The sequence below is a fragment of the Monodelphis domestica genome, chromosome 5, assembly GCF_027887165.1.
Source record: "Monodelphis domestica isolate mMonDom1 chromosome 5, mMonDom1.pri, whole genome shotgun sequence".
Lineage (NCBI taxonomy): Eukaryota > Metazoa > Chordata > Mammalia > Didelphimorphia > Didelphidae > Monodelphis > Monodelphis domestica.
In genome coordinates, this window is record NC_077231.1 from 289,293,298 (window position 1) to 289,305,063 (window position 11,766).

An 11,766-nucleotide genomic window follows, 5' to 3' on the forward strand; every position below is an offset into this window, starting at 1 on the left:
GTGTCTGTGTTCTCATGTCTGAGATTCTTTTTTTCCCCCTTCCAGTTATATTTTATTGTATTTCTTCCCAATTACTCTTCAAGATTCTTAATTCACTTCCATCAGTATAGTTAATTTTATTCAGGGACATCCCTGTATTATGGCACAATATTTCAAGCGACAATTTGTCTCTCTCTAAGAAAAATAACAATACCGTGAGTTAAAGAAAAGGTCTTAAATTAGTATAATCAGTCTTTTTTTTTTCTATTCGAATGCCTTTCATAGACCAGCAGGAGGTTCAGACACCATCTAATGGGTCTTAAAGCCATTCTGGTGCCTTACGAACCTGAGCCAGAGGCTAGACGTCATATAGGAGCTGTAGGATGCCCAGGCACTCAAGAAATAGAACCCCCTGTTTTCTAAGACTCTCCTTCAATGAGCTCTTCCGACAGGAGCCACATTTAGCCCCATAATTGAGACATAATTGCACATTTAATCTGGAGGTGAACTGATGATAAAAGGAGTTCACAGCAGACCTGTTAGGCCTAAACACTGCTGCCTTCCAATAAAATGTGTGTTGAAATGCCCTCTCTGAAATGAAAAGGCAGCACTGGGGAGAAGTTGGGGGAACCGTATACCTTTTCTGGAGGAATTCCTATTTGACAACTGGGGAAAAATATGAAAAATATAGGCACAGATATATTTATGCATGTATAAAATATATAATATAGTATCATATCATATATTATATATAATATGGAAAGTATATAATATAGCATTATATATTACATATAATATAGAAAATATAATTTATTATATAACATATACATAATACAGAAAATATATAATATATTATTATACATTGTATTATATATAATATATAATCCAATGATAGAATAATTATTATTTTATTGTATAATATATAATAATTTTCTGTATGAAAAAAGCTAATTGTTTTCAAAAGTATGGTACAAAACTACCAGTTATAATGAGGCTGTAATGTTGGCCCTGGTATACCTAGCTTTAAGCAAATCTTATGTATGAAAGTTCAGGTTTTCATCAAATATATTGCTTAACTCTTGAATTTGTTTTTTAGCCATTTGGGATTTCACAATTAAACCATCAACTACGTAAGGCCAGGAACTGAAGTCTTGTACTTTCACTTGGAGGCAGCTAGGTGATAAAATGGATAAATAGTGCTAGAGGTAGAGAAGATAAGACCCGAGTCCTAACTCTGCCTCTGCTACTCCAATACTGTGTTATGAACCTCTACCCACCTCTGTTTCCCCATCTGTAAAATGGGGACAATGATAGTACTTACCTCGCAGGGTTATTCCAATTAAATGTACAATAATGCCTCAATTATTGAGCTAAATGGGCTCCTGTAGGAAGAGCCTATTGAAGGAGAGTCTTAGGAAACAGTAGGGTAAATGATGGTAAAATGAAATACCATCTACAAATGCTAGCTCTCGTCATTTATAACTTCCAAGGCCTTAGTATTTTTGCTCATAGGAAGTGTTTAATAAGTATTTGCTCAATGAATGAATGACTATCAGTCATAAGGTGATTATTTGCTTGAGAGAGATGGAGAGAGAGACACACAGAGAGAGACAGAGAGAGAGAGAGAGACAGAGACAGAGACACAGAGAAGGAAGGAGGGAAGAGGGAGAGAGAAGAGAGAGAAGGAGAGAGAGAAATAGAGACAGAGACAGAGAGAGAAGGAGAGAGAGAGAGAGAGAGAGAGAGAGAGAGAGAGAGAGAGAGAGAGAGAGAGAGAGAGAGAGAGAGAGAGAGCGCCTGTATTTATTGAACTTTTACTATGTGGGGGAAGGTGGCTCAGTGAATAGAGAGCCAAGCCTAGAGACTGGTGGTCCTGGGTTCAAATATGACCTCAGATACTTCCTAGCCTTGGGCAAGTCACTTAACCCCTTTGCCTAGGCCTAGGGTCTTGCCCAGGGTCATCCAGCTAAGAATTTCCCACCTTTAAGACTTCATATAATTATCTTCCACCCCGGAAATGCTTGATATTTTCCTCACTGCCTCTTGGACACCCTTCAAGGCTCAGATCAAATGTCACCTCTTTCCAAAGGTCTTTCCTGATTCCTCCCACTTGCTAGTCCCTACCCTCCATCACTGTTTGTGTGTGCATATACCCATGGATGTGTTTTCATATGTGTGTGTATAATTACAGCTTCCACATATAGAGAGGCTCTATTTACTTACCTGTAAATATATTTGATCCAATTAAATATGTAAAATCCCAGGGAACAAGGACTCTTGCTTCCTCCCTGACTCTCCATCACCTCTCACTGGACCTTGCAAATCGGAGGCACTTAAACATGTTTGTGGATGGGTTTTCTGCTTGCTATACAAATGCAAGGTGTTACTAAGCCAACCAAGTCCAGATCTTTCCTGTAAATGTGGGGAATACATTATCCCTGATAAGGAAAAAATTTAGCCTGCTCAAAGGTATGCCAATGATTAACTTGTAAAGTAAATGAGCTTTTCTGTCCAAACTCTCATTTCTTTCAGTAAACATTCAGCCCAGCAGCTCTGTTTCCTGGCATCTACCCATAATCAATAGGTGGCTTGGTCCCTGGGGGTGCCTGGGTGAGTTCTCTGAACCTAGGTGAAATGAGCAGACTGGGGTTCGGGTTAGATCTTGAGGCAAGGAGGTCCCTGGAGGGGCAAAGAGCCCCTGGAGTGATTACTGGAGCTGCAGCCTGCTAATGAGGTTAAAAGATTATTTCCCAATTCCTAGATTGATTAAGGAGTGCTTCTTTACTCGTAGATTTTTAGCCAGAAGTGACTCAGCCTCCCATTTTCAGAGATGAGAAAATTGGGGTTCAAAAAAAGTGATGATTCCACTCAAGGTCATACGAGTGATGGCAGAGCCAGGATTCTAACTCGGGTTCTCTGACTCAGAACACAATATGGTATATAAATGGAGTCCAGTTGGGGTCATGGATGGAGGAAAAAACCTGGAGTCAGGAAGACCTCGGTGAGAAGCTTGATTCAGATACTTACTAGTGTGAAAATGAACTGAGTCAAGGGTGCTGACTCACTAGCCATGAAATCCTGGGTGAGATACTCAATCTCGCTCCATGAAGTCCTGGTGAGGGGGTTGGACTCTAGAACCTCTAGGTCCTTCTAGTTAGAAATCTAGAAGTCCATGCCTCCAAGCCCTAGGCAATCTCCACTGTAGCAGGGATCAATAACTGAGCAGTTGGGGATAGGGATTAATCAGTTCACTTGCATTTTTACAAGTCCAAGTGAAAGGAGGAGAGTGGGGTAGAAAGGATGGAAAGAGAGAGGAGAAGAAGAGAGGGACCGAGGCAGAGGGAGGGAAGGAGGGAGAAAGAGACAGAGAGAAAGAGAAAGGGGGAAGAAAGGAAGGGGAGAGAGACAGAGAGATAGAGACAGAGAGAGAGGGAGGGAGGGAAAGAAAAAGACGGAATGAAAGAAGGAGGAAGGAGGGGGAGAGAGACAGAGATAGAGAGACAGAAACCAAGAAGGGGGGGGAGGGAAGGAAGAAAAGAGAGAGGGAGGGAGAGAGACAGAAAGACAGACAGAGAGACAGAGAGAGAGAGAGAGAGAGAGAGAGAGAGAGAGAGAGAGAGAGAGAGAGAGAGAGAGAGGAAGAGAGATAGGGAGGGAGAGAAGGAAGGAGAAGAGGAAGGGAGGGAGGGGACAGGCAGAGAGGGAAAGAGACAGACAGACAGACAGAGAATGGAACACTGTTAGTTGACCTGAGAGGGGTAACTAACCAAAGTTAACCTGGATTGTGACCTCTTAAAAAGAGTCTCTATCAAATTCTTTTAACATCTTTAGGGAACTGTATTCTTCTTCCCTCTTTGTCTCTGTGAGATAGCTAATTATCCCAGAGATGCAGCAGTCCCATCCCCAAACAATCCAATTTTCACATCTATTCCCAATCCCCCAGTAAGGGAAATTCGATGTCAAACTGGGTAGGAAAACCTTCTTCCTTGAAATCTTGGCTGCACCTGACTATAGGTGAGCACAGATTTCCATTTGATTGCCAGCAGCCCCAGCCCAGGTCCCAGGAAGGAGCTCAAAGTCCATTCTATCTGAGTTTACAGTTGTACTATAAAAGGAAAACTGTAATTCACAGATTATTAACTCATGATCCCACAAGAGAATTGTCCCAAAACTTGGGTACAATCACAGACCAAGAGCCAGGAGAAACCTCAGAAGTCATCTCGTCTGACTCCAGCATTGTACAGATGGGAAACTGAGGCCCAAACTTGACCAAGGTCACCATGGCAAAGCCAAGCCTTGAATTGAGGTCCTCAGACTCCAACTCAATGTATTTTCTACTACAACCACTCTTAGGGGAAACGATCCCCCCCCACCCCCGTTTAACATTCCTCTCATATTCTTGGGTGACAAGAGCCCAGAGAAGACGTCACCATTCATGAACAGGTCTGCAAGACTGAAAGGAAAATACATTTTGTTGGCATGAAAAGGAAGGCTGCTTAAAGGGTGGGCATTAGCTTCAATCTTTTAGGGTACAGGCTGGGTTTTTATAGAGTTTCAGGTTCTCCAAGGTTAGGACCAATCACTGACATTTAGTGGAAGGAACTGGGGGAGCCCTGCCATCACAGAGCTGCTAAAGGCCTGGTTTGTTCTGTGGGAAAAAGGCTTGTCTCTGGGAAGGTCTTATCAGATTTCCAGTGTTGACAGTAAATCTATAAGATAGTGGAGGGTTTCCTGAAAGCCAGATTCTATCTTGTTCCTCTAGTTGTCTAAGAAGGCAGTAGAATATAGTGTCCGGGCCTTTATTTGGCTTTGGAGGTTTCTTTTTTTGGGGGAAATATATCCCCAGAATCACAGTACTCACATTCATCCTCTTCTTCCTGTAATATTAATCCATCAGATAAGGATTTATCAATCTTCAAGGCCCTGTACTCCGTGCTGGGGGTTCAAACACGAAAGTGAGTCCCTCCCCTCACAAAGCTACCCTCTAATCTTTTGCTAAGTCACAACCTCTCTGGGCCTCCCCTTCTTCATCTTTAAAATAAGAGAGTTCATCTCCAGGATCTCCAAGGGCCCTTCCAGTCGTCTAACGCATATCAGTCTCTGAAAGCAGCAAGGCCGAATGAAATGAAATGAATATCTGCTGTTTCATAACCAAGGCTGAGAGACAGCCAGTGTTTCCCTGAGTTTCCTATTGTTTAGAATTTAAAGTTTCTCCTTGGGAAGGCCGAGCACAGTGTTTTCTGTCAGATGATCAACCAGACTGGAAGAAACTGAAGGGTGGTATCTTTTGATTGGTGAATCCCTGAATACCTGAACCCTTCAGCTAGGATAAAGACTAACGTATTGTATTATGTAAGAAGATTTATAGTTACCTCTTAATTATATACGGTAAAAGGGAACAGGTATGGCCAGAGCAAACGATGCTTATAACTCATTTTCCCAAGAAAATTTTACCCAGAATAGTTAGAGTGCAGTGGAAGGCTCTGATTTGGTCTCTGACCTCTTTTCTCTTTCCTGGCTCACCTCTGATGAATTTGTCAATGCTTATAAACATGGGTCAGAGATCAGGAAGATGGAATCAATCCACAGTGAAAGGTTCACTAGAGGGGCTTAATAAAGAGCCAAGTCCTTCAGGGATCTGGGATTCTTGATACTACATTCAGGAAGAAAGGAAAGAAGGAAGAGAGGGAGAAAGGAAGGAAGAGAGGAAGGGAGGGGGGAAAGTAGGGAAAGAAGGGAGGGAAGAAGGAAGGAAAGAAGAAAGGAAGGAGGGAGGGAGAAAGGGAAGAAGGAAGGGAGGGAAAGAGGGAGAGAGGTTGGGAGAGATGAAAGGAGGGAGGAAGGAGGGAGAGAGGAAGGGAGGAAGGAGGAAGAGAGGGAGGGAATGGAGAAAGGAGAGAGAGAAGGAGGGAGGAAAGAGGAGGAAGAAGGGAGAGAGGGAGTGAGGAAGGAGGGAAGGAGGGAAGAAGGGGGGACGGAGGGAAGAAGGGGGGATGGAGGGAAGAAGGAAGGGGGAAAGAAAGGAAGAAGGGAGATTGGGAGTGAGGGAGAAAGGAAAGGAGGAAGGAAAGAAGGAAGGAGGGAGGGAGGGGGAGAGAGAAAGGAGGGAGGGAAGGAGGGAGAAGGAAGGATGGAAGGAAGAAAGGAGAAGAAACAAGCATTTATTAAGTACCTACTGGGTGTTAAGTAATTTACAAATATTATCTCATCAGATCCCCAAACAACATAGGGAAATGGTACTATTTATCACCCCCATTTTACAGATTAGGAAACCGAGGTAGACAGCAGTTAAGTGACTTGCCCTGGATTTTATAGCTAGTAAGTGCCAGAGGTCAGATTTGAACCTGACTCCAGGGCCAGTACTCTATCCACTGAGCTTCCTCTATTCAGCAAATTTAATTTAACAATAAACATTTATCCAGCAGCTGTTATATCCCAGATACTAAGCTAGATGCTGACAATATAAAACAAAGCCCAAACCACACCTGTCCTCTGGAAGCTGGCATTTTGAGGGGGAATACAACACATACATTTCTAAGTAAATACAAAATGCATCACAAGTAATACCAGATGACCTCGGATTTATTTTGCATATTTTCTGAGTGTGTGTAAGTAAAAGATTAAAGGTCTATAAAATCCTGCCTCTTGCAATAAACTTTTCTTGTTCCCCTTTTTGCTCTAGGATTCTCCCCAATTTCTCCTGTGTCTCTCTGGTTGTTTCCAGATAGGCCACACACACACACACACACATACATTAGAGAGTCGGTTCCCTGAAGGCAGGTTCTGTTGTGCCTCTTAGCACATTTCAGGGATGAATAAATGCCTTTTGGTTTGTTGGTTTGACATGTAGTCCACCTTGATGACACTTAAGCTCCTGAAGGCAGGGGCTATCTTTGTCCATCCACCTTTTAGTACAGCTCCTGGCATATAGTAGGGTTTAAAGTGGGAGACTTGGGGCATGGATTACCTCTAAGAGGCTGTTCCTACAAATGAGAAGTGAAATTATAAAGCCAAGGACAATGATGATAGAAGAAGAAAACAAACTGTAAGACTATGAGTCTTAGCCAACCAGAAGTTTCCAAACTGTCTTGTTCAAAAAGCCTCAGTTCTAGGCATATCTCTCTGAAACAAGCTGTGCTCAGGAAGATGCTTTGTCCCTCGGAAGGAGACTTGGATGGAGCTGGGGGCTCAGCAGTTCTAGGGACCCCCTCTGGCAATGCAGGCTACTCCCCATCCTGGGAACTTCAGGCATATCTCTGTTTCATGACCAGACCCAAAGAATTCATTGTCCCATGGGCATCCTACTGGCACTGAACCACTTGGTAAGTAATTAGGCTGGTCCTCAGAAAACAGTTCAGGACTCTACTCAAAGCCTTTCCAGTCTTGTAGAACCTTCTAGATCTTGTGCTGATAGACAGTAGGTGTGCCTGGCTTATTCTGGCCCTGTAGGTGAGGCCATTCTTATAAGAAGCTCCTGTCACTTTGTTTTGTTTTTATTTTTTTTTAAACCTTTATCTTCTGTCTTTGAATAAATCCTGTGCTTTGGTTCCAAGGTAGGAGAGCAGTAAGAGGCTAGATCATGGGGGTTAAGCTTGGCCCAGGATCACCTGGCTCGGCAATATCGACGCCAGATATAAACCCAGGACTTCCAGTCTCCAAGCCTAGCTTTCCATCCACTGAGGCACCTTGTGTCCCTGCTCTTGTCACTTTGTAAAAACTATTGAATGCTTACGCCATTACAGTCAAGGCAGTGGATTTTCCCCAGGACTTCAGGTGAGGAAAACAGTTCCAAAGGAGGAGATTGATTTGATTCAGCTGCGATCACACCATTCCTGCCTTACCATCCCCATTCACCAGGGTCAGTCTTTATGTTTTGATCCTGGATCACGCGGCGGCACCTGCCGATAATTACAGTTTCCATGGTAAAAACACTGAAGGACGCTGACCATAGCAGGGAGCTAAATTGCCGTCAATAAACAGCCCTGTTTTATCCTACTCAATTATCACAATCTTTAGTAAATAGCTTCTATTCCTTCTCTCCATCCACATGCTAAGAACCTTCAGGAGCTCTTTTATAACCAGCCAGTCCATTTTTTGGCCATTGGTCACCTTCTCGATGCATCAGGTGGCTTTTGATGACATTTTGTAAAAGTTAAAAAAGAGATGGATAGATGGGTCCTCCTTCAGGGGGGATGAGTGGGGGAGATGTCCCACAGCTTCCACACCCACATAGCCCTGTTTCCAAAACAGCCCCATCAGAATGTTGAGAAAACACAAACTGTAATTATCTGCAGGACACTCAGGACAGGTGTGGGAATGATAAAACATCCTGTACATATCATTCCATTTTCCACAGGAGTCATGCCTTCCTTATATAAACACTGTCACCTGCCTAGGTCAGAAGGAATAACCTTTGGTGGAAAGAAGGGGAATCAATGATTTAAGGAAGGAAGCTATTGCTTAATTATACCCCAAAGATGCAGGATAGTGAGAAAAGGAAGAGAAGGCTACTGGATGGGGCCTGGAGAAGTGTGGTCACCTCCTAAGAGCTTGTCAGCTTAAAGACAGGGAGTTTAATGACCGATGAGGGTTGTTGGACCAGAGAATGCTCCTAGGCGTGTGTGCCAGAGGTATGGGCTGAGCTCATTTCCTGAGGACTTTTGGGCCTCATTTCTATGATGCTGGAAGAGAAGAGGGTTGGGGTCTAGGAAGAAAAGTCGACCCCCGTTCCTGCTTTCCTCTGTCACCACCAAACTTGGCCCTCTGTTAGAAGCGGGCAGCTCCGGCTCTCCTTCCTCCGTCTCCTGCCCCTGCTCCTTGCTGTCCTTCAGATCAGTGTCAACATTATGACCACTGAGGCCTTCATTGCGAGTCTTATGGAGACAGCATGTGAGCCCTGACCGGGGGCTTCGAGGTCATCTCGTCCGAGGCCCTGCCCTCGCCTTCCCTGCAGGCCACAATAAAGGACCCGTGATGGGAAGAACAGTCCCTCGCCCAGGCTCCCCGCCACAGACACACACCGGACACAAGAACCGGCCCAAGCACCGTCAGAGAAGAGAAATGGGGCACAGAAACATTTGGAAGAAAAAAACCAACACAAAACCCTTATTTCTGTCTGACATAGATACTAGGCATCAGTTTGAAGGCAGAAGAGTAGTAAGAACTAGGCAGTGGGGGTTAAATGACTTGCCCAGGGTCACACAGCAAGGAAGTGTCTGAGGCCAGATTTGAACCCAGGACCTCCTGTTTCCAGGTCTGGTTCTCTATCCACTGAGCCACCCAGCTGCCCAGAGAAATCATTGTTTTAAATCATTTTTATTTTGCTTTGGGATAAATTACATGGTTTGGCTATTTCCTTCCCATCACATTTACTTCCCTATTCATTTATGCATGAATAATTTTGAGTGATTAGATGACCGGATTATAGTTGGGTTAGAGAGCCTTCGAGGCCCTCGAGTCCAGCCTCTTCATTTTCTAGATGAAGACGATGAGCCCAAGACGGGGCCTAACATGACTTTCCCAAAGGAGCCCCCAGAGGCACTTTTTGTGGTTCAGGCATTTCCAGCCTCACAAGAGTCAGACATGACTGAAATGACTAAACAACTATCTATGTCCATGTCTATGTCTATGTCTATGTCTATGTCTATGTCTACGTCTACGTCTATGTCTATCTAGATCTAAACATATACACATATTATACACACACATGATATACACATATTATATGTATATATAATACACACATGCATCTATTATACACATACTGTATATACATATACACACATATATGATCTATAAACACACATATTATATACACACATAGTTTATATATTATTTATATCCACATATAAGATAATATACTATATGCACATTTTATGCATGTATATTAGACATACACATATTATGTATTACACATGCACAATATATCATATACACAACACATGATATGCACACACATATCATATACACATGCTAAATATGCACATCATATACACACAAATATTTAGACATATCACACATGTATATTACACATTGTATATTCTATACACACATAACACACACATTACAGATATATACACATATAGTATATGCATGCATATTTTATACATACACATATAACACACATTATACACATATATTATATACACACTATCTATAATGATATATGTGCATATTATATGCACATACTTACACATACACATACGATATATACAAACATATTCACACACATGTAATTTTCTAGATACACATATGTTATGTCTATATATGCACTTATATTTATCCACACATACATGTATATTTACATATAATTTTATACGCCCACCGTTTATCTCTGATTATTTTTATTTGTGCACATACATATGTACATTTATTTACCTCCATATTTATCTAGAGGGCTCACCCACGTTCTCATCACACATACACAGTTCTATGTACACACGCATACGTGTACATATGCACATGCATGTGTCCTCCCAGGACTCCGGGCCCCCGGCAGAGGAGCACAAGAACACGTGCTCCCCTTGCCCAGGAGCCAACATGTCTGCCCCCCTTAGAAGGGGCCCACGTGGCCTTTGCCCGACCATTTGGAGGTTTTCTTGGACGGGAGCCTCTGCCGTTCTGGGAGGTTCCTGCAGGCCTTTTGGGCACACGAGGCCCTTCAGGCCGGTCGAAGGATCCGGGCGTCCTGCTGGCCGCTCCGTTAAAAAGCTCCTTGCAGAGGCGACCCTCCCGCAGGCCGCCCTGTCTGGGCCCTCCCCCCCCATCTCCCCAGTCCCTGGTCAGGGGCCGCCAGAGGTGGCTGGAGGACGCAGGACTCCCGCGGCAAAGCCTGGCTCCGCGCGGCTTCTTGGCGGGGCGCCGGGAGGGGAAAGTCCACTCAGCCTCCACGGAGGCTGGGCCCGGAGGCCGCCGGCGAGGCGGCCTCGAGACGCTGAGTCCGAGCAGAAAACCTGGGCAAGAGATTTTAGATGAAGCCCGAAGCTTCGGAGGCAAGAAATAGTGGCTGAAGCGGAGGCTTCTTTGTGGGCAGCTTCCCACAGGCGGCCCCAGAGCACTGTGCTCCGGCCTTGGGGAGCTCAGAGGCCGCCCGACTGGGAGACACGCCCCCCCTCCCCCCCCCCCCCCCCGCAGGGATAAAAGCGACAAAACAGCCTCGGCCTCAGCCACGTGGATTGAATAGAGAGTGAGTGACCCCCGGGCAAGCGCAGACCTGAGAGCCTGGCTTAGGGCCGGGCTGAAAGAGGACCCCGACAGGAGGGACAGCAGGGCCCGCTTTATAGCCTATCCATTGGGAGCCTCACCGCAGCCAGCGGAGGCGGGGGCTGAGGGCAGATGAACAAACGGAGGCAAGCAGAGATTAAGGGACTTGACCAGGGTCACACTGCGAGTATCTGAGGCGGAATTCGAATTTGGATCCGACTCTAGGCCCGCCACTCCATCTACTGTGGCACCAAAGTGCCTTTGGCTGCATTAACACCAAATAAGTAATTTTACCCATCTGAGCCTTAGTTTCCTTGTCTGTAAAATAAGGATAATAATAGCACCCACCTCCTAGGGGCATTGTGAAGATGAACTGAATTAAACATTTGGAAAGTACCTAGCACAGTGCTTGACACATAAAAGGTGATTAATAAATGCAACCTTTCCTTCCTTCCTTCCTTCCTTCCTTCCTTCCTTCCTTCCTTCCTTCCTTCCTTCCTTCCTTCCTTCCTTCCTTCCTTCCTTCCTTCCTTCCTTCCTTCCTTCCTTCCTTCCTTCCTTCCTTCCTTCCTTCCTTCCTTCCTT